This window comes from Temnothorax curvispinosus, unplaced genomic scaffold (assembly GCF_003070985.1).
Source record: "Temnothorax curvispinosus isolate PA1 unplaced genomic scaffold, ASM307098v1 QBEX01003408.1, whole genome shotgun sequence".
Taxonomy (NCBI): Eukaryota; Metazoa; Arthropoda; class Insecta; order Hymenoptera; family Formicidae; genus Temnothorax; species Temnothorax curvispinosus.
In genome coordinates this window covers 344,849-367,753 of record NW_020213188.1, presented here as the reverse complement: position 1 = coordinate 367,753, position 22,905 = coordinate 344,849, and the positions used below count along the sequence as shown (strand labels likewise).

Below are 22,905 nucleotides of genomic sequence, written 5' to 3'. Positions count from 1 at the left end.
CCGACCGGACTGCGAAAATCTTCGCCGACCGTTAATCTTGATTTATGATAAGCGCGACCGCGATCTGGTCCACGACCGATCGCGCTGCTATAATTGGATTGTACGCAGGATGCAAGTCCGACGCTACCGGCTCGCGGCGCGGCGCACCGTACGGCGCGAGCCGCCAGTCGTTTTCGTTCTTTTTGGCTAGACGGAGAAAACGTCTGCGATCGTTCGGAATAGCAATTACATGATTTGAAAAAGCAACAACAGATTTATGATATTACTATTCGAGTGCGAATGTTATGTCTCTTATCTTTGCTACACGTTTTTAGCGAAACACATTTGAACTTTGACAGCAGATATTCGTATTTTGATGAATATCCAAAAATTAATTTCTCCTATATAAGAAAAAATTTTGAAACATTCGTTACACTCGTAAAATATTTAAACAGCGAATATACATATATCTATCTATACGACTTTAACAAACATTTTCAAAGTGCTATTATGTGTGTTATATTTTTGTTATGTTTTAGCAGGTTATTAATATACTGTAATTATATGGATTTGCTATCGCTATCACAAACAGAACTGCTACATAGATAAGAATTTGATAAATGACTACATTATAAACAAATTAATCGTATAGAACTACACATAGCAATTAATATGTCGTATTATACGTTGTATTAATATGTCTATTTGATCATTCACTATTGTCCGTATATCAATTGAGCTAAACGATTCCAGATTTATGATGCAGAAGCCGTTCGAACATTTTACCTGCATACCTATCATAAACGTTATTAGCATATCTCGTAACATTATCGTATTTCTCACCGTCCTATAAATATTAACAAATGTGCTTCTGCCTCTGAAAAAATACGAAAACCGTTTTCAAAGATTTTCTTTTTACTTTCCGCGTTAATTATCACTAATATCCGCAGCGTGCGTATATGAAATCAAGTCCACCCACTGCTGTTTCCTTCTTTTTTCTTTCCATATTATAATTCTATGGTTTGTTATCGTCATTAATAGATTACACTCTCCGTTCCTGAGTAGAACGAGTAAATCTTAATTAGGTGTCAGCCGCACTGTTTGCGACAAACAGAGAAAATTAAGCGACCGAGTCCGTTAGCCGATTGCTGCATAATGTATACATATACGTATGATGAGAGAGAGAGAGAGAAGCAGAGACCGGTCGAGACCATACCGATCGTCCTGCACTGTCTGCAGATCGATCGTTTGCGAGCGATTCGGAAGGCGCCAAGAGTGCTTTCGCCAACGTTTACTTTGACAAGCGATCGTCGATATTAAGACAACGATGTATATGAGTACATTTGCATCCTGCAGCGTAGTACTCAACCGAATATTCAACCGAATAATTAGATCGTGAAGCGCGCACACGCGCGCATCTCGCGCACAGTGCGCACTTTGCCAGAACCGGTCCGGGCGGAGGTACGTGTGCCGGGAAAATAATCTTCTCTCTTAATTAGGGTGATCGATTTTTGCCCAGAGCATTCTCTGATTTTCGCAGACTTTTGCGGTAGAAATTTTCTTTAAAGAATAAAAACGAAAGATACTGGCAAAATTTCTGGATTGAATATGAATTCGTAGATTTAAAAAAAAGCGATACATATTATTATATTAAAATATTACTCTTAAAATTTTTACAATGATGCATTACTAATCTGCCTATTCTTATGGCATTCTTTGCGTAAATATATAACGAATTTGCACGCACTAACACTAGCAGTACCAGTACTAGGTACTAGCTATACTAGTCGTACCAGTTAGTAGTCAGCTAGGTCGTCGAGACTTACTCGGTACGCAGTCTGTGAAAATGTTTAACGATATTAAGCAAGCGCAAAAGTAATCGCGCTTTCTGTTCTAAGTAACGGCGGAGATTTCGCCGTTTTTCACCGTGGCGACTCGTTACTCGCGGTATTTACTTTGCCGAGACGTATTTATAACGCACGATCGCGATAAATGATTTTTCCATTTCTTTTTCCGCCTTTTTCCAACCACGTTCTAAACCGGTCAAGCACCAGATCGGCAGCGACCGCGGCATAAATCGCGGATATGGCGAGTAAGAAGATCCGCGGACGGCGCGCGACGATACTTTTCCCTTTATCATCCAATTAAAGATAAGGCTCCATTACGTTTATTCGCCCGGGCGGACGATTATTATTGCGTCCCCGACCAGGACGTTACGATTATTGTGCCTGGTAGATACGACCGCGATTTTATCGGCCAGTTCGTACGATATCCGCACAGCTAATCTGCAAAGTAGTTAAACCGTCCGATGCGCGACTTTGATAAGACCGCCGCGCTTTCTCTCTCTTTCTCTCTCTCTCTCTCTCTCTCTCTCTCTGTTTTCCTTTTTTTAATTATCGCGCGACAACTTTATCCTGGTCGGCGGACACACGTTGCGCTATAAGAACGTAACAATACGAAGCATAAGCATTTAAATAAGAGATATTATAAGGCTACGTTACGAAGAAGAATAAGAACGAAAAAGATAGCCGATTAGATTGTGAGAAAAATAGAGTTTAGTTTAGTTATTTTCGATAATAATGAGTAGACAGATAATGAGTAGACAGATTCATGTGTTAGAGGAGATTAAACGTGGTGCAGCTGTTTATTCGCCGCTAACATCCGGCTACGCGTGCATCGAGATGCATTTTCCTCGGCTGACACGCGCGCACGATTAACACACTATATTTGCTACGCGGCAGAAATAATTGCGATCGCTTCGAGCGATCGTTCGTAATAAGCGGTTGGTCGACTTACGTCCCGATGGAGATTAATTACATCACGACGAGCGACAGTTGATATATTAAAACAAATTGACATGATCGTGACCTCGTGACAATTTTCATAATCATAGCAGTTATGGAAAATGCCTTTCTTCGAGGCAACTTATTTAATAGCGCGTTATTTCCAATCAATCTAAAAGTTTCTTCGCTTTACGTCAAGAAACGATCTGTATTTTCTCATGAATAATAGCAACTATTATAATTATGCAGCCGTAAAGACGAGCGCTCTCTCTCTCTTTCTCCCTCCCTCCCTCTCTCCTCAGACGTCGCATTTTTTTTTTATTTTACTCGCGCATACTAATGGTCAATAAGTAATTTCGTTTATTGGCTCGCGCAAAAATAAATTTTCTCATAACAACTTGCAACTTCTTGTAACTGACGATTGCCGCAATGCCCTATTCCATCGTGTATTCCTGGGATATCGAGCTACCTGAGGAAGCTCTACCGGACCGCATGCAGAGAGTCGACGTCTCGCTTGAATGCATTCGATTGCAGTCACTGCAACAGCGGCGGTGGCGGCGGCGGGACACCTTTCGACCGCATAACGTTGCATCGCGCGCATTGGATCGCGTGTCGATTTTTAACGAATCGAGCCCCGCGCACGTTCGTCTCGTTGCAAACGATTTTACCGTTAATCGGCTTACGCAATCGGCGCGATATATCGAAGCTGAGCACGCGAACACACGTGCCACGCCTGGAAACACGAAAATTTTCAAAGCTGCGAATTGTTTGGAAATATCACAAGGCGGAGACGCGTATTATATTCTAACAACATACTCGTAAATCAGAAACGTTATCAATTATGAAATCTGCACAAGTAATACATTTTTAGTTAGTGTAATATAAACTGAATGAGGATTATATTGGCGACGAAAAAAGGTAAGCGTGACGCAATAACTACCTTTTAGACATGAAACAAATATTAAGGCGGAGTGTCAAGCTCTAAGTTGACATACATATATATAAAGCGTTTCTTTCTATCCCATACTTTCATCCAATATACATTAGCCGCATAGCACGCGATCCAAGGGAAATGTGCGCTCTTTCTGGATCACGCGTGCGGAATCGGATAAGAGCGGGTCGTTGCGCCGAAAAAATGCATAGAACGAGAAATATTGCAAATTTCGAATTTCGATTCGCTCGCCACAGCAAACTTCTCGGTTGCATGCTCGTCACGCGACATTCCCGCCAACGGAGATGCATTAAAGCGAGATGGGAATTCAACGTAGAGTTTTATTGAGATTTAATGGAGTTATCGGGTTCTCTCCTGTCTTTTTTTCCTCTTTCCCCTTCTTACCTTCCCCCCTTCTCTCTCTAGTTCTTTCTCTCTCTCTCTCTCTATTCATGCTGTCGAGACGAGCTGCTCATGCGTGCGAATTTATGGCCCACGCTGATGACTTACCCTTGGCCGCTGTGAGAATCCGCCCGAGGGTGAGCCAAACACGGCCGTAACTATCAGCCGATCGCAAGCCGATCACGCAGGTAATATTGCGCGCTGCGATACAATTTAACTTTTCGATGTGCAATCACATGGGCGTCGCGAAAGATGATTACTAGTACATGAAAAACACGCAACGAAAATATAATGCATTTTATCTTGATCACAAATATTAAAAATACTATTTAAAAAACTATTTGTTTCAAGCATTGACAAGTTCCGAATTATACAATAAACATGAACCACTTTCTCCGCAAATTTCTTGAATAGATAACAAGAACTTACTTTTTAAATAATTTTTTGGGTCTTATTTTTGCAAAATTTTTTTCATATTTTTATTTTAATAAACATAGTTTTTATTTAATAAGAAATAGATAGTTTCGAATTTGTAGGATTTTTTTAGAAAAATTCTGATGACGCTTATGTGTGAGGCTTGGCTTTCTAAGGAAAAACCTGACCCGACTAATACGTGCGATTATCCCTTCGAGCTAAAAATCACGTTTTATTAATTACGTATTCGTTGACATGAAAATGTAATTAATTAATGTCGCGCGTGATCGATCGCGAATTAATGCAAGTCGATGGAGCACGTTTTTCAGATGTAACGATACTCTTGACTTTGTTACTCACGGAGGATGTAATCATTCCATCATTTCATCTCCTTCAGTGATATCGATATCCTTAGGCAGATTCTAATAATATATATCGAAGAATCAATTTTTTAGCGGTTTGATACTAAAGGTGAAAAACAAATATGATTATTCTAAATATAAAAATTGATGGATGCATATATGTATATATGCCCATATGTATATGGCTACGAAAATTACTGGTTGGAAATATATATAGGTATCTTGGATAACTATTAATATTGTTATAACATTTACAATAAATGCGGAACGATAGTAAATGCAAATTGACACGGAAGGAATTGTGGCTTCCTCGACGGTCACAATATCGGATCGAACGTCGACGTATCACCGATATAACGAATGTCGGCATTATGGAGCAAGTACGCATTGCGCTCATCTGCGTGCTCGCGATATCGTCGGAATGCGGGTTGATATGTACTCTATCGTATCGTAAATCCTATCGGGGAGCTGCTGTAAGATTCAGAACACTGTCGGGAGCCCTTTACTTTCGCGCGGCGTTCTTCGCGGTGCGTGATACTTGGTTCGTTTCAAAAAAGACAATTCCGCGGCGCAATTATACGAACAATCTAATAACACACTTTAACCTTATTGATATTTTAATCTTGTTATCTGAAAGGCGTGCGAGACGGATAACGAAATTTCTTGTACGTTTAATCTTGAAAAGAAAATTTTCTACATTTTTTAGACATTTTTATTCTGAAAATCTTATCTCCTTTCAGTTGTACTGTAAGAAAACGCTCTATCTCACAAAGGTGTTACAAAGGTATTATTTACTTTAATAATTAGAGAGTCAATCGCGAGCAATAAGAGACATCCCTATGAACTATCGGGAGAAACCGTGGCTCGCGCAATTAGCGGCTCGTAATAATTTAAGCGGCTTCAATTAATGCATCTGTACGCCAACGAGGAGTGCACCGCTGAGCTTCGCAGATAGGCGAGCGAGTGAAACTTCTTTAAGACTACTCTTCCCAGACTAGTAATTAACACCATGATCGTTATGGTCGTACTGTTTGTCAATTCATTAAAGTGGTTGTATTTTTTAATCAGTATCTTTATAATTTTCTTCGTGAAATTTTTTTGGTTTACAAAACAGACAAACCGCGGCGGTCATATCGACAAATGTTTCGGAGATTAAGACATCGGACGATTTAGTATAAGTAGACTGAAAAACCTATTTTTATGAACAAGAGAACATATACATATCCAGCATAATGCTGCGCGTGCAATTCTTGCAACCTGGGGACAGAGGATAGATGAAGGAACGGTCGCGTAAAGAGCGCGACGACGCTTAATCTCACCGAAATAACGATAATGGCCAACGTGTACGTTACATATCTCATCCCCCTCGATGTGGAAACAGTTATATCCTCGCGGGACGAACGACGGCTCCCGCGGATTTATGGAAGTGGACGATGTGGCGGCGCGAGGTAAAATGCAAACGCGGCTGCATATGCATATATACATATATATGCAAGTACTCGTGCATATATTTACGCATCGTCGTGCGCCGCGCAGCCTGGCTCACCTTCCTTCTCGGTGAGAAGGAGGTGTTTGCATTGGCCTAGTGCCGAGGCGCGTTTGCAAGGCGAAATTAATTACCCCGTCCTCCGTCGTAACGGGTCTTCGGCCGATACTGAGAGAGAAAGAAAAAGGTAGAGAAAGACGATGAGAGACGAGAAAGAGCTTAGTCGGCACTGCATCCGATATGATTTTATCAGATTTTATTGCGGATTTACAGTTGCCGGAAAACAGCGGGGCTGCGCTTGCTTTCGAAAGAGTGTCGCGGGATTAGCCACGGTAATCGGCCGTATATCTGACGTATGACACTCGGCGCCGCGCCGCGGCCGGTCCCAGGTGTCGATTCGTATGTGGATCGAGTTGCTCGATCGAGAAAATCTTGTAAACGCGCATCGCTCGTTCTCCTTACGAGTACCTGCACACTAATTTCTAGATGTCCTGTAACGATCACCCTGATAGAATATCTATTTTATATTAGATTAATACGATGTAATGAAGTTCAAAAGGGTTTACAAGAATTCTAGTCAGTAATTAATTACTTTAATTTCTAAAAAAGAGTGAGGGCTAAGAATATCTTAGAAGAATTTCTAGTGCCATTAAATAAATCTAGATTTAATTTAATTAATACAGATAATTAGTAGCTTAAGTAAAACTTTTATCGAAAATTGTAAATCTAGATAATCAATGTTAAAATATTGGGGAATCTAAGCGGAGGTATCGATAACTTGATAACATCTCACATCGTTAACATTCTTAGCAGTGTGTATCGTCGCCTGCAGCAATTACGCGAAGCGAGATACTTTTTAATTCGCGCTGTGCAATATTCGTGGCCGCAGCAACGTACGACTCGCATCTGTGTCAAATTATTTACATGATCGTGGTGCGGGAGCTTCGGAGAGGATTCCACGTGCATAAGAGAGCACATATTAACCCGATCTTTTCCATCTTGAGTTTGACGATTCGCGCGACTGGCACTACCTCGATCGTTCTCGCTCGCATTTAAACGTGGCAAGTAGCGTCGTGCGAGCTCCCGCAGTCTTTCGTAATTATGCATACACGTTGCAATGTGCGGTAATAAAGGCCAGATTGGGAGGGACTCATCGATTTCGATCAAGCCGCCTTCTGAAAGAAATTTAATTCACTAAACTATTTTTTTTGTTATACATTTATATACGTAGCCACTCACACGCACACATACATACTTTCTTAAATGTTTGGTAGAGACCAACTCCAAGGCGAAATAAATTCTCTCACACATACATTCGTCCTTTCTTTCGCTAGGTCTTATATTTGGAAAGCGTGATCGCGCGCATATACACGCACACACGCTCACACATGGGTGCATCTCTGGTTCCAGCGAGCTGGCCGACCAGCGAAGGTGTTGTTATAATTTACGATTATGCCGACTACATAGCGCGCGAAGAAATAGCAGCTAACCGGACAACTCGCGCCACACGGACAAATGACCCGCGGACATCGAAGAAACGCCAAGCGTTTGTCCGCCCTGCTAACGACGTCGTCGTCGAGGTCGATGGAAGGCGGAGGTGTGTTAAAAGACCCGACCCTCTCGCTTAAAGTGATAATTAATCTCGCGAGTTAATGGCGATGTGTATATCGTCCTTCGGGGCGTTCACTTTTTAGTGGACTTTACTTGAGTTTGGAGAAATCAGCGACTCGGTGTCGTGACTGTCTTGTCTGTCGAGGACATTAAATTTTAATGGATTTCTTCGTGATCGAAAACGATGGGCAGCATCAACGTCGATGCTGTTGCTTGATACGTTTATTTCAGATCACCTTAATTGTAAGAAATTGAGAGATTTGCTGACATATTCTTTTGAAATAGTCTTTATAGAGTCTATTACAATGGTATAATTAATAATTTGTTGAAATATATAGTATATAATATATAGTATCAATGCTCATACCTCTTTTTAACTCATTGTATTCACAATTTTACTCACGTTACTTTTAAAATAAATGGCTCATATACCCATTAGACTACAAATGTCATTAGCAATGGCCATTGGCGATAGACTAACATAAATGGAAATAAATAGGAATCATTAAAGAATCTTGAAAAACAGGTATTAGGCAAATTTCTCGAATATATAGGTGGATGCGAAGGCTAAAAGGTCAATTGGATGTTTCGGGAATCTAATCGAAATGTAACGAATTATATACATATGTATATATATGTATATATAATTGACATTAAAGCTTCTAAAAATAATATACGCCTATATTATATCCAAAGGAGAAACAAGACATAAGATTTAAGTATTTTCCTACGTTGCTAGTGGACAGTTGGCAGGACATACGTCGACAGTTATAACGCAAGGGGCCGTTTGCGGGATCGTTTAGACGAGTCTCCTTAAATAACGATCACATAGGTCCGTAACTAACGTAGATGCGAGAAAGCGAGACACGAGAAAGAGACAAATATAAGTAGATCCTGGAAATTTCTCGCTACAAGTAGACGCTCATAATTATGGAAAAAACCGAGTGTGTATTATCGTATGTTTATAATATAAACTTTATATTGCATTGAGATGTGCGATTAGTACATATTATGATGTGTATCCCAGATAAATATTAAAACACTACTTAGCTGTGGAATGAGTGACAGGAAATCATTACGAAGGTACTTTAATACTTAATCTTTACTTGTAGAAACCAGTCCATTGTAGAGCTTTAAAACTGCGATCGTTATCAATGTAAGAAAAGGAGATAGGAAGTCCTTGTTACATATAAAATTATTGAGAAGAGAAAATATTTGTAATTATATCGAAAATTCTTTATATTTAATTTGTTCAGACTTTATTTATTTTCTTTTCATATTCAACTTATGATATCAAGTATTAATTTGTTGGATGAGCCATTCATGGACGATCCACGTTCATGGAGTTATTAAAGTATTAAGCGTAATGGAGTCACAGACGCTATATCCCGAGAGGTCAAAATCGACAAATTTCTAATTAATGCGATGGGAATATTTTAGTCGGTGCACGAAATTGACTCGTTAGAGAATGTTTGAAAGCAAAATCGGCAGCGAAGCGATTTTCGGTAAATATCGAATCTCAATAGCTCGGCAGATGAGCTCTCGCACTGCTCCGTTCTGCTCGTAACTCTCGTCGTTACGAGCGTACACACGCGTGTAACTACAACTCACGTGTCTCGCAAGTTACGTATAATCACTTACAGAGAGAAACAAGCTTGTCCTTAGGCATACCGGGTGTCACCGGCGGCACGGCGCGACGCGGCATCGGAGAAGATGGGTGCGGCCAAGCTTTGAGCGTTTAGAGAACGTCCGCCGGTCATTGCCCAGCGAAGGCGCGTTAAATTAATGCCACTGCGACTCCGAGCTCGTTTCAATTTATCCGGGCAAGGCGCGAGGAACGGAGAAAAAGAAACGAGGCGAGAGGGCGAGAACTCCATCGATGATAGTCCCTTCGGAAACCAGCTCTCGCGAGCAAGCGTGACCGCACGCCGATTTTTCTATATATAGGTATAATACTCTCTGTCCGCGATAGAGATTTAAACATAAAAACATTGAAAACTTTTTGCTGCAATTTATAATATTTTGATTGTTCAAACTTGTCTCAGCATTCAAATGTATTTTATTCTCTAATCAATGAATTCCATTTTCAAATCTATAATTTTTTATTCAATGAGTTAACATATATTACACTTAACAAAAATAAAAATCTTTTTATTACAAATCTGAAAACAAACGATTCGCGAAAATGTCTATATAAATAATGACAATAGATCTTATTCTACTCTACGAGTTTTTTTTTTTCGAATGTTCATTGACTGATCCACTCGGTCGATTCGATTCCGAGCCTCTCACGAATTTTACGTCGCTAATACGGTACGTACAGGGCGAAACCAGTTTGTCGGCGCTTTCGAGCGCCTCCAAGGCGGCGATGTCGGATGTCGAGGACAGCGGACAAGATCCCGGAAAGCGTCCCTCGGACCGGATCAAAGGGAACAGCCGGATGAAGACGAAGAGGACGCGTAGCGGCGCGAGCGAGAGGGCGAGGGACGATCGCGTGAAAAAAGGAGAAGAGAGGATTAACGGACAGCTCCCTGAAAATTACATCGTCGGCTAATGAGACGTTCGCGTCGTGGGCCCGATTGGGCCCGACCGAAGTCGAAGAAGCGAGACTCATCGAGAAACCGAGAGGGATCGACGACGCGACTTCGCTTTGGATAGTATGAACGAAGGATCGTCCACTTCTCGTCTCGAGTGCAGGTGTGCGCTTAATCCTTTCGTCGACAGTCTGCAGTTGGATCTTTTCATTGTTTTTGTTCTATTTGTTAAATAGCAAACACGAGCTGAATTGCCACGATACCGGTTTTAATGGTGCCAACCTCCAAATGTACTCCAATTATTGTTTCTTCGGAAGTATTATTTCATTAGAAGACATTCGTCGTTTTCTATACATGGTTTATTGCTATGTACTTATTATTTTATTACTAACTATCCATTAATTTTTTTTTATTTGAATTACAACACCGCAACAAGCTGCGGTAGGTATTTTAAAATATTTGCAAACTTCTTTAATTATTTTTAATTAATGAACTATGTTTGTTTGTCGATTTAAATTAAAATAGTGCGAATTTTATTCCTAACAAATTATGTTGATTATCGTGTGTGAGCGTGCACGATCTTTAACGCGCAAGACGATCGTTATTGATCTTATCGATCGTCCAAGCCAAACATCGTAGCAACATTATGATTGCAAAAAGTCATCGTGATTCTTATCGATTCATAAAATCATTAATGGTCATTTTATGATCTTCGACGAACATGAATGCGATAAATGGCACCGTGTCGAAAGTAAACGTGGATCAATCTCATCTTCACAATCCATGTATAAATCCATCAATTGCGTGGAAATTAATCTATTGTATCATATCTTTTTATGTCTATTATTTTAATTATTTTACTATTATGATAAAATTTTTTTTTACATAAATGTAAAATATAAACGTAAATATATGACATAAAAAGAGGAAGCTAAAAAATTAATGTAATGCAAGATCTATTTTCTTCAAATCGTTATATTTAATTTGAAAAATCATATGGCATATTAAACAAGGAACTTAAGGAAATAAAATTGGGCATAGAGTTAGGGTATATGTATTACGCTAAGATGATACAGAAAATATATACAGCTCAACATGAGCACATAAAAATCAATTGCAGCTAGAAGTTTGCAAAGATATCCGCCGTCTCTTGTTTTTTTATCAGTTGGACACCCCTGTTGGCCTCAATTTACTCGATACTTCCAACCCCCTATGCCCTATGTCGCTATGCAATTGTGGAATTGCTATTTAAATCACCCCAAGTTTCTCGCACGTAACACGATGCGAACGCATAATGTTTGAATTCCTATCTCGCGTGCGTATCTTCGCCATTGATCCGCGATTTTATTCGCCGCTCTCGAGTTTCGGGAGCAAGCGAACGCAGATCGAGGTAGATCGGGACGTCGACGATGCTCGCGGACCTGATCTCGTGATAATTTCTTCCGCTACCGGATTGCTTCTTGCGTGAGTGAGAAAAATGCGACTCGTTGCCCCTTCTTCGTGGCCTCAAGAAAACCGGGCAATATAATCCAGATTGTATCTAGGGCGACGGACGCGACGTGGGCGAAGCGATATGTATGTGTATGTGCATGTGCATGTGCATGTTCTGTGGGCATGGGTGTGGTGCAGTTCCGATCTCTCTGGAGTTAGCATCTCTTTTTAAAATATAATATAATTGATAAAACTTTGATCGCGTTCATCTCTAAAGAGTTCTAGCATTTCTGATACGAGAACAGTTTTAGCGATTAAAAGGAAATATGAAGGTACGAAATGCTTCACATTTTGTTACATATGTACAAATTATCTATCAGAGTTCTACTTTCATCTCCGTAATAAAAAACATTCGTGTAGGTTTATCCACGTGCCCGCCGATGTTATTACGAATCGCATCAAGCCGCGCATCGAGAACTGGTCTCGAGTTCATTGTTCCACTTTTAGCTTTTAGATTGCGGATATTTTTGATATTTTATTTCATAACTCGTTTAACATTACATTTTACGCAACTGAGGCTTGAAGTTGAAACGAAATGATCGAAATATGAACATGCACCTACTGCGTGATAAAATTAACAGAAAACGACGTGAACGACGATAACAATCGAGACATTAAAAACATAAATCGCGTAATCACTTGATATATTTACCATACATTGATATAAATTTTGCGTCAATACATGCTGCATAATAAAATTAAATAAATAAATGAAACTTTCTTTCCCATCGGTTAACAACTCAAATAATTTTTCTTTTCAGTTTTACTATGTTTTTTTATTCATCTGTAATGTAAAAATCAGCATATAATACATGAATGACGCTCATTACCGAAAGGCAATAATGTGTTGACGGACAAAATTACCGCGATAAATGAGTGATAGCTGTATATGCTATCACCTACGGAAAGAGCTATCTTGATACTTTACAGGAATTAAGATACGCCAAATTCGTTATTCGTAACTTGCTCAATGGGGATTCATTGTACGAATCTTATTGATTTGTTGGAAAATTTAAGTTAATTTCAATATTGAAACATACGATATATATGTATATCTATATAACATTTATCGTATATAATATTAACAACTGAATTCATGATTTAATATTTAATTAATTAATAGCTGGAACTTTTTTGTAATTAATTTTATATTTAGTGTGATCTGTGTGTGCTCTCACGAGAGTGAAAAGGCGGGCACTTTCACCGAAAAATCTCCAAAAATCGCGCCTCTCGATCTTATATAATGCTATCGCATCGATTCAACACGCCTACCTAAATTCGAAGGAACGGAGGCGACGTGAATCCCGCGTTCATAACGGTTTTATATATTCTCCTTTCGGCCGTTCCAGTATGTTCGAAATCCGCATTCGAAGATTAAGGACGAGCAGTATGCTTTGAGATCCTTTACCCAATACCTGTATGGATGTCACTTAAATTTTGATTTTTTCGCAATAGCCACGCGAACGCACCGGCGAATTTCGGCCTGCGTTTATTTCCCGCGTAGCGTGCCGAATCTCTCGGAATGCAGTTCGACATGTGACAGAAAGCGGATTCGATTCTACAGGATCGGATTTTGCGCGCAAAGATCGAGTCGAAGAACGACATCGTGGGCGGCAAAGTATTTTTTACGGATACTTAGATATAATTTTTTAATTATTTTGATAAAAATCATTATTCGTAATGAATAACATCACGTAATTCGATATATGTACAGAAGTAGGGAAGTACTTGAAAGGCTAATTATCTCATTGCTCTTCTATACGTAGATTCAAATATCTTAAACGAATTAATCATCGATTGCTCGCAATTTTTTTTAGCTACGATTTATTCCCTGGAGATAGCGTCGTTATTATCTCGAAGGCCAAAAGGATCCAAAAGATATAACTCTACCTTCTTCCGACATACTTAAATTCGGTACGCGTATATCCGTGGGTATATAAAGTTGCATAGCGTGCCGTAATGCAACACGTTGATTTTACGAACATGCGGCCAACGAGCACTTCTGCCGTGCTAAAGCGACCTGGTGTAGCGACGCATGAAGGCAATAATGGCGCTTATTTAAGGCTCGCAGCACGTGGGTAAGGGAGCATTGAAAGTACTCGCTGTCGAGTATCTAAGTGGTTTATGGATTTGCAGCGACGCCAAGTGCCTCGCTGTTGAGGATAAATGCGAGTGTGTGGATGCGTATGATTATCCTAAAGGTTACGCGATTGCGCGATCGCGTCGCCGCGCCGTTATGGTTGTTCCTCTTCCACGGAACGACAGCGAATAGTTCATAGCTCGAGGCTTTATTGAATGTCGATTCTTCTGGAAAAACCGATCTTGTATTCCGTATTTCATATTTTGTATTTTATATTTTACATTTTATATTGGAGGAATACACTTTTATGTTGAGGTTGTAAATATTATTCTGCTTCTATAATGCATCGCGCTTATTTAAACGAAAAATTTGAGTGAATATACATATTTTCATAATTATATACACATCGATATATTAAATGATAATTTTACGGAGGTTGGATAGTGCGTAAGGATGAATAGTTGTAAAGAAGGAAGGAGGAGAGAGAGAGAGAGAGAGAGAGAGAGAGAGAGAGAGAGAGAGATTGAAAGGATTCTCGACGATCGGATCACGTCGTTTTCGAGCTAGGTTCGAGGTTCTGTTGGGAATGGGATGAGATGTCGGGCGACAACTAATTAGGTCTAAAAAGCCAACGATCTCTTTCGTAGTGTGCCGCCTTGTATCCACCTACACACGACCGCATGTGCATGCACATCTCTGCGCGTGCATGTATAAGCAGACGGATAATCGTGAATGTATGCATCCTCGAAGACGTGTAAAGGATCTGGTGCCACTTCAGATCGGCGCAAGTGGTTCCCTTCTTCGTGAAAAAAGACTAGCACTCGTGTCGGAGTTCGATGTCTCAAAGCGATTTATCGAAAACGAGGAATGTTTGGTAACATTGCGGCCATCCTTCCAACTGCATTCGACCTCGTAATAGTAACGCATTTGACAATTGAAGAACTAAGGGCCAATTTCTTCACCGTTGGATAACTCTATCCTTCGGTTAACCTCACTCTTTATCTCTTTCTAAGGGAGCAGTTAGAAAGAAATGAAGAGTGAGGTTAACCGAAGGATAGAGTTATCTGACGGTGAAGAAATTGGCTATAAGAGATGAGTCCATGATTGCAAATATAGCTCAGATTAATTTCTCTAGTATCTAAAAATTAATAATTTGAAAGCACGCTTTCTATGAGATTGTTTATATAGGTATCTATATATGATACCGTGCGAGTGCTTTAAGTTACCTACCTAGAAAAAGAGTGAAATGCAGGCGGAAGGTGGCCGGTCTCATCGCCCAGAAAGATTAGGGACGACTGTTTCAGGCGGATGTGAAGTAATCGCCAAAGAGCACCCGGTAGAGCGATAGCCTATCGTGAAGTGGCCGATAGTAGTATGTTCTGGTCTTACCTACGTAGCAAACTCGACCGAGTAATTTTCAAATGACGCCATTTGCAAGCTAAATCACGATGCATAATTCCCGCCAGGCATGTTATTCGCGTGTTCGCGATGATTAAGTTACTTAATAAATTAGCAAATTTGCTAGACATTACTAAAGATAAATTAACGTTCAAATTTTATTGCTTTATTATTAAACGACGTTTTAAGGAAAAAAAAATTCTTAATAATTGAAAATGTTGATTATTATTGTGATATCATTGACAAAGGAATTTAGCATATTACTCACGTATACCGCGGTTTTTACATCGTCATTTTATCAATACTGAATGACCAATAATATTTGATAAAATTCTAATTTACATTAACAAAAAATAATATAAAATATCATATACACATATTATATAACTAATACAGCCTTTGCACCAATTCGAATACATCAATATTAGCCCTGTTTCTAATAACTGTATACGTAGTGGAGAGAGGATGAAAAGTGGAGTTCCACCCGCATGTCGCGACACTTGTCGAGCGTTGGTAAGGCGTACGAGCGTGGCTTCGCGACGCGATAAAAGACAAGCTCGATACCGAAACCGAGTGGTGTACGAACGTATCGCGATGTAGCGACAGACATTGTTCCATGGTGAGAGAAGTCTACGCGATCCTGCTTTACGAGCGACTGATAGTTGTACGTATGTTCACGTGGACATCTTTTTGTCTCGGAAAAATTTACCAGACATCTTGAGTTTTAAAGTTTTATTTAAACAAAGAAAATACAGATTTGGCAAATATTACTATGAGGACCAATCGAGTTTTAGACCACTTATCCACATTGTCAATTATGTTATCAGTTAATAAGTATCCATATTTCTAAATAACAATCTTTCATGATTATAGAAAATATATTTTGAAAAGAGTTTATTTAAAAAGAACTGCGAGATTTAACTTACAAGTTAAATTATTGAGAGTAATGTAAGACCCCACACAGAAACAAATGTGAATTTCGTTATACTATAAAGTATTTATAATGATCCTATCGTTATTCCATTGGAACATAGCGCGCCATAACACACAAACAGGGCGATGTTAAGAAGTCAATGATAACTTCATGAATACGTATCGCGGTACATCGAAATATGCCGGCACCGCCATTCTTTCACTACGAGTTTTATCTAAACAGCTATTTCCCGCACCGCGATACGGCCTATGCGTGTGATAACCAGTAACAATAGCTGACTAATTATCTATCTCAAAATGTGCGTAATTTTTATAGAGCTCACTAGGTAGGTTTGCATCTATTTGTTTAAGGAAATTATTTAATGTGATAATATTTACCTCTTTTTATAAGTACAAGTATGTCCAGAATTTACACGTTGTTATTAATTAATCGCGCGATAAATCTTTTGATGATTGATAATCCTACTTTCTGATCTTACGTGACTTTTGACACGTAAAATTAATTTCGGAACTCTTTTAACCATATTAAGAGCTACAGAAATATTAATTATATCGAAATTCTAAAAGTTGTGTGTAACTTGAGAGATAAATTATTTATTTAATTTATTTAAAAAACACATACATATTGAGGGGTAAAAACCACAGTGGTGTAAGTCAAATTTTTAAAAATATTTTCTCGTGTGCATAAATGCAATTTATATATTGTACAGATTGCATCTATGCACACGAGAAAATATTTTTAAAAGTTTGACTTACACCACTGTGGTTTTTACCCCTCCATATATGTGTACAATTACAAAAGAAGAAGGCAAAATGTTCTCAATTTATTTAAACTGCGATTTAGATGATCGGAAATCCATAATCACAAAGAAAATTTCACAGAGGTTTGGCAATTGACGCATCAAAGAACGATTGCCGTATGGAATAGAGACGCTTTTAGTATGATGTCAAAGGTTAATAGATGGATAAAAAAAGAAGTTAAAAACTGTTCAGGTAACGGGACGTCCAGACAGCGCGATGGCGGTCCTGGAAAATATCTCGTGCAACAGATGCTGGATCATTGACGATGTCTGGCATAGCATCTTGATAGATAAATCGATATTTATAACCGCTAGAATTTCACCAGCTGCGTAGATCTGTTCAAATGTGATATTAATAAAATACATTTACTTGTAAATTTATACGTACAATTAGGTATATTATTTACATTGAATTAATGCTAATAAATGTTATTAAAAGTTAATCGAAAAAAAAATTATACGTTATGACACAGAGCCAAGAGCTTTAGTTAAATTATATAATATTTGTTATCCAAAACCATAAAACATAAAACTCAAAACGATGAATATTAATTCGTAATATTAAATCAAAGAAACTTTATTTAGTTTTTTTTTACTTCAAAGAAATTTTCCTTTATAATATTTGCAATAAAGTCCATTTTTATTATAAACAACAATATAAAGAATATTAATTTTCTTTTAATAATACGTGAATAAAATTTATATTTTATATTTTTCTACAATTTAATATACACATTTTACTTTAGTCGTATCTCTAATTCTACGTTCTATGCAACATATGTATGCTAAGAATCGAAATACGGAAAGGTTTTGTGTCCAAGCAAAGGCATTTTTTCCAATTTCGTTTCAGATAACAAAAGGGGACTAGATAACAAACTATGACGGTTGTAGCTCCGACTATCGCTTACCACCAGATGCGATGGTAATGTCATGCTATGCAGTAAAATGTTTCATATTCTCGATTGTAATAATCGATAACTGATAATACGGTAGGCGCGTGGAGTAATTCGCGATTTATCGACAGCAGTCGTGCTTCTCCAAAGAATGTATCGAGTTATTTCCGCGCCTAGAACACATGACGAAATTGCAATGCAATTATTAGCAATGATAAGTTTTTTACGTTGTTTCTTTACAATCGAAGCGGATGTTAACTCGTAGTTTAACGTTGAAATTACGGTATATGTTGAAAATTATTTAACTTTGCGCATTTAGTTTTTAGAAGAGTGTAAACTTTTTATTTTTTTATTTTTTATCTTTTTGAATACGTAATGTTGACAAAACTTAGACCACAGTTTTATTAAAAAATTATGTCAATTTATATAGATAGATACTAATTTCTGTTTATAATTTATGTAATAATTTATTTATATTATTTATATCCTAATACTTTTTTCGAGCTCAAATTCTTAATCTTAAAATAAAATTAAAAAATTCGCGTGAGCGCTGTATGTGTGAGAAAAATGCTTATAGCATTCTATGCAAAATTCGTTAGTTTTTCTTTCAAGTTGCATATTTTACTAATCAAGAGATAATTAAAGAGCCTTAGAACCAATTATTTGCATCTACATATTAAATTAAATATTATCCTATCTTCTTGGTATTCCCTTCTGAATAATTAACAGTAATGAGTGAAATTAATTGATATCGGTCGGCAGCTAACATCGAACAGCTCTTACAGTTACAAGGGCTGTTCGATGCTGCCGATACCCTGTTAATCACCGTCGTCTTTATATCACCGAAGTTTCATCACGCGAACCACAACACTCGATCGTCATGTATAAACAACAATTTGCAAATGCAAAATGAAAATTGTGACACTGAAAAATGTTACAATAGTTTGAGTCTAGAAGTCTGGAAGTTGGTAGTGATATTAATTATCGAGATATCCACATCAAAGATACTCATTAAATGCCACAATTATCAGCGCAACAATTATCAGCGCTGCTTAATAATATATTAATAATATAATAATATAACGATTAAAATAAAGATACACGTAAATTTAATTAGTTTACGTAATTAGCTTACATAAGGTAGCCTTTTCATTAAAAACTTGAAAAAAAAGAGAACAAAAAAAATTTTTTTAAAAGCTGATAATGTACGATATGTACATATAAACGATACAGGTATAGGAAAAAAGAAGAAAGAGGAAAATTCAAATGCATAGAATTTCCTCTTTTTGCAATTGATATCAATCTAGCAATTAGTGTGCAATTTTACATTCAATAGTGATCTGAATATTGCGCTTGACAAAAATTTACAAACGTGCAAACGAAGATTGTGTGTTTCCGTACATGCTATCACCATCGTTATCGTCACTAATTAATGTTAATATGCGGAAACGGATGATAAGAGGCCGCATATCAATATAATAAATATACTATGATCGCGATGCAGTATGCATCCTGATAAGCATAACGCTCGCGCGATGGTCATCCTTATCGGTTACTCTCTCAAATACAGTCGCGATAGAGTTAAGCGCGATTCGTTGAAAACTGCACCATTTTCAGTTTGAATTGTGCTAATTATTTTCGCTCGGATGTGTAATTAATACCAAACTTATTTTTGCGATATCCATCTCGACAAAATTTGAAACTTTGTTCTGCAGAAACCGCAAGCTCAGGTTCTATTAAATTACGGAGTTAGTTTCACACTACACAAAGCAAATTGGTCGACGATACGCATATTGTTGTGTTCAAATAGTCAATTGTAGCAATAATGCCTTTTGCAATAATACACGAGTGGTAAATTTTGCCTCGATTTCAGTTTTCAGCATTAGCCGAACGAATATTTTAACAAAATATTAAAAATGATGTAACGCGTGTAAAAAATTTCGCTATCACGTGTAAAAAGTAGAACATCGTACTCACATATTATCAGTTAATGATTGACATCCTTGTCCTGTCGAAATTTTATACGGTTAGGGAATCTTCGTAGCAGAAACATATGATTTTATATAGTCTTCTCTTCTCAACACTCTGTGTCTGATTAATAATTGCGCATGGCAACGTGTCACTTCTCACTCTTTTCTTCTCTCTTGTGTCAATTAAATAATTAGTCGTGTCTTCTGTGTAGGAAGATATTTGTCAAAGATATCAATTACTAAACTCAGAAAGCCCCCGAGAAATTATGATCAATTTATTTCATATTGTTCGAAAATTTATTCGCGATCTCCACTGGCACTGGAAAAAGCACTTGCGAAATACTTTACCAGATTATCAATTGTTTCGATCAATAATGACTTTCCAATAATTACTGCGCACTAATTTTATGCGCTTGTAGCTTATTTCAGAACCGATGAAGAAAAGGCGCCAGATTCCAATAAAGGTCGCCGTCGCGTTGACACACACTGTGAGTCACTACGTACTGCCTTCTACCTGCCAAATTCCGAGATCATTATAAGCTGCGGAAAAAATGTCTGAAAGACTTATCCTTCTGTGTAACGGAATGTTTGTTTTGCACCGCATAAAAACTCTGTCAAACCTCTATATGAATTTCTATTTTCAAATATGATATATGATTATAATCAGAATTTTTATTTTCAAGTTTTGTTTAAATCCACCACTAATCTAGTATATTTAAATTATCTAAAGAGTTTTTATAAAGTTTCTAAAATTGCTTTCATTTCTAGCTTTAAAACAGTAATTCGATTCTATTCTATTGAAACATTGGTTGCACAAATAGCCACTGTATTATGCTGACAGTTATCTTTCAACAATTAGTGTAGTACATTTTAGGTATCCATATTTTTCTTGCGATCTTCAAAATGTCCGCATTGTCGAGTGTTCCATCAATTCTAAAGAATATTTACTGTCTATCGGCATTCTCATCACAAAACTAGCTTCGAAATTGCACCTTCCTCACAATATCAAGTCATATTGTCACTTCCGTTTACCTCTTAAATCGACAATAGTCGTAATTTTCAGAATAACTTCAATAATTCCAAGATCAATCTGATTCAATTCGGTTTCAAATCAGATCGTCAATCCGTCGATCCGTCAATCTGTCAGTCCGTCGTCCAATTGATTCCTTCGATCTTGAGGAACCATGCACGGACTCGCGATATCTATTGCACTCGCGTCGTTGTATTGGTTTTGTATATGAGGTAACACAGGACTGCTTCCAAGACGTGGTGCAGCCGGTGACTGCGTCTTTGAAACTGTCCTGGACAGTCACCTCTCCCGTTGGTGACGCGGGATGAGGAGAAGCCGCGGTGCGGGAGGTAGCAGCGACGCCGTCGAGTGGAGTCTCTTGGTCTCTGCCAGGAAGGGATGGGAGCGCGGAAAGTGAGGGGTGAGGAAAACACGAGGACAGGCATAACCGGGGAGGGACCGTTGGATCGTTAGTGACCGGACTAGGCGGTTCTTCTGATCCGATCGCTGTGAGTTTCAGAGGCGGAGCGAATAACGCCCACGTGGCGAAACCTGGGACTCCGTGTTCCAGGAGGCGGCGACCACACATCCACTGGGATCGATTTTCATAAAATCTTTTTTCACCCGCCTTTTCTCTCTTCCTTTTCGCCTCTGTCTACGTTTCCTTCTTCGTCGTTGGCGTTCTCTGTCTCCCTTTTTCTTTCTCTTTCTCTTTCTCTTTCTTTTTCGTCGGTCGGCGTCAGCGTCTCCTTTCCACCTTGTCGCGCCTATAATGTCCGACGAGATCGGACGTGGATAAGAAGGCGCGCCGGATCGTTCCTCATGGATATCTTCGGGTATCCGCACCGCCTTGAATCTGACTTATGGACTACCTCGGTATACCGTCTGGAGATTTCTTGGCTCACTCGCTCCGCGAGCTTTTTCCACGCGAGTTATTCTGTGCATGTGTGTATGCTTTGATCAACCATATCCGATATATCCAATATAATTATATTATATTATTAAGGAGATACTCTCTTCTCCTTTTATTATAATCTATAGGGTCACTTTATTTCACTCAAATAGGCCAGTTTTTATGAAATACATACAGGCTTAAAATACATACATAAATATATTTGTATCCACATTAAAAAATTATTTAATTTTTATATTATACATATTATGTCTTCAGTACTGAATGTGCTTCTCAACCAAATATTTGGCATCACGAATAATTAAAAAATTTTATAAATTATTAACTTACATAACAATAAAAAAAGATTACATAAAGAAAAATTATATTCCTCACGCGTCATCGGAAGCTATATACTTACGTTCTCGAAACCTTTTATTTGATCATGTAAATCTGAATAAATACGATATGAATAACTTATACGTTATATAAATCTTTCAAACAATTGAAATCTTTGAAACATTGCATTATTTGTTATTTTAGTTAAAAGTGATTATCTTTTTGTCAGCTGTCATCAATATCGATGCAACGCATCAAACGATATTGATAATAACATAACTCTGAGTACAAATCAGAGATTACTAATCAGCCTCGTCGTTACTCAGAGATCTCAGTGAGAAATACGATCGTGGCTTACTTCGTTAATTGGAAACGCGAGGTTAATTGCTGGTCGATTAGGCTGCGATTACTTGCGTTTATCGCCGTTATAATAAATCAGCTGCCTGCTCGTAGATAAACATGCGCGTGGACTTCATGGAACGCCGCGATCCTTGGTAGCTTCGTTGCTTAACTACCAACACGCAACTAACGTTTTCGTTCTGTATCTTGTTTTAGCCGCGCGTGCAATTATTTACGAATTTCTTTGAATTGGCACAAA

General features: G+C 38.2%; 2 protein-coding genes across 7 annotated transcripts in view; one reads left to right on the top strand and one right to left on the bottom strand.

Annotated features, from left to right (window-relative positions):
- Nucleotides 1-21,341, bottom strand: part of LOC112452462 (GATA-binding factor A-like) — a 49,599-nt gene extending 28,258 nt beyond the window's left edge. For all 3 annotated transcript variants that reach the window (XM_025012689.1, XM_025012687.1, XM_025012688.1), the window contains exon 1: nucleotides 20,075-21,341. The gene's annotated coding sequence lies outside the window, so the exon portion shown is untranslated. The remainder of the gene's footprint in view (nucleotides 1-20,074) is intronic.
- The window catches only part of LOC112452470, an 89,720-nt gene that overhangs the window by 30,273 nt on the left and 36,542 nt on the right, over nucleotides 1-22,905 (top strand). The window lies entirely within an intron of this gene.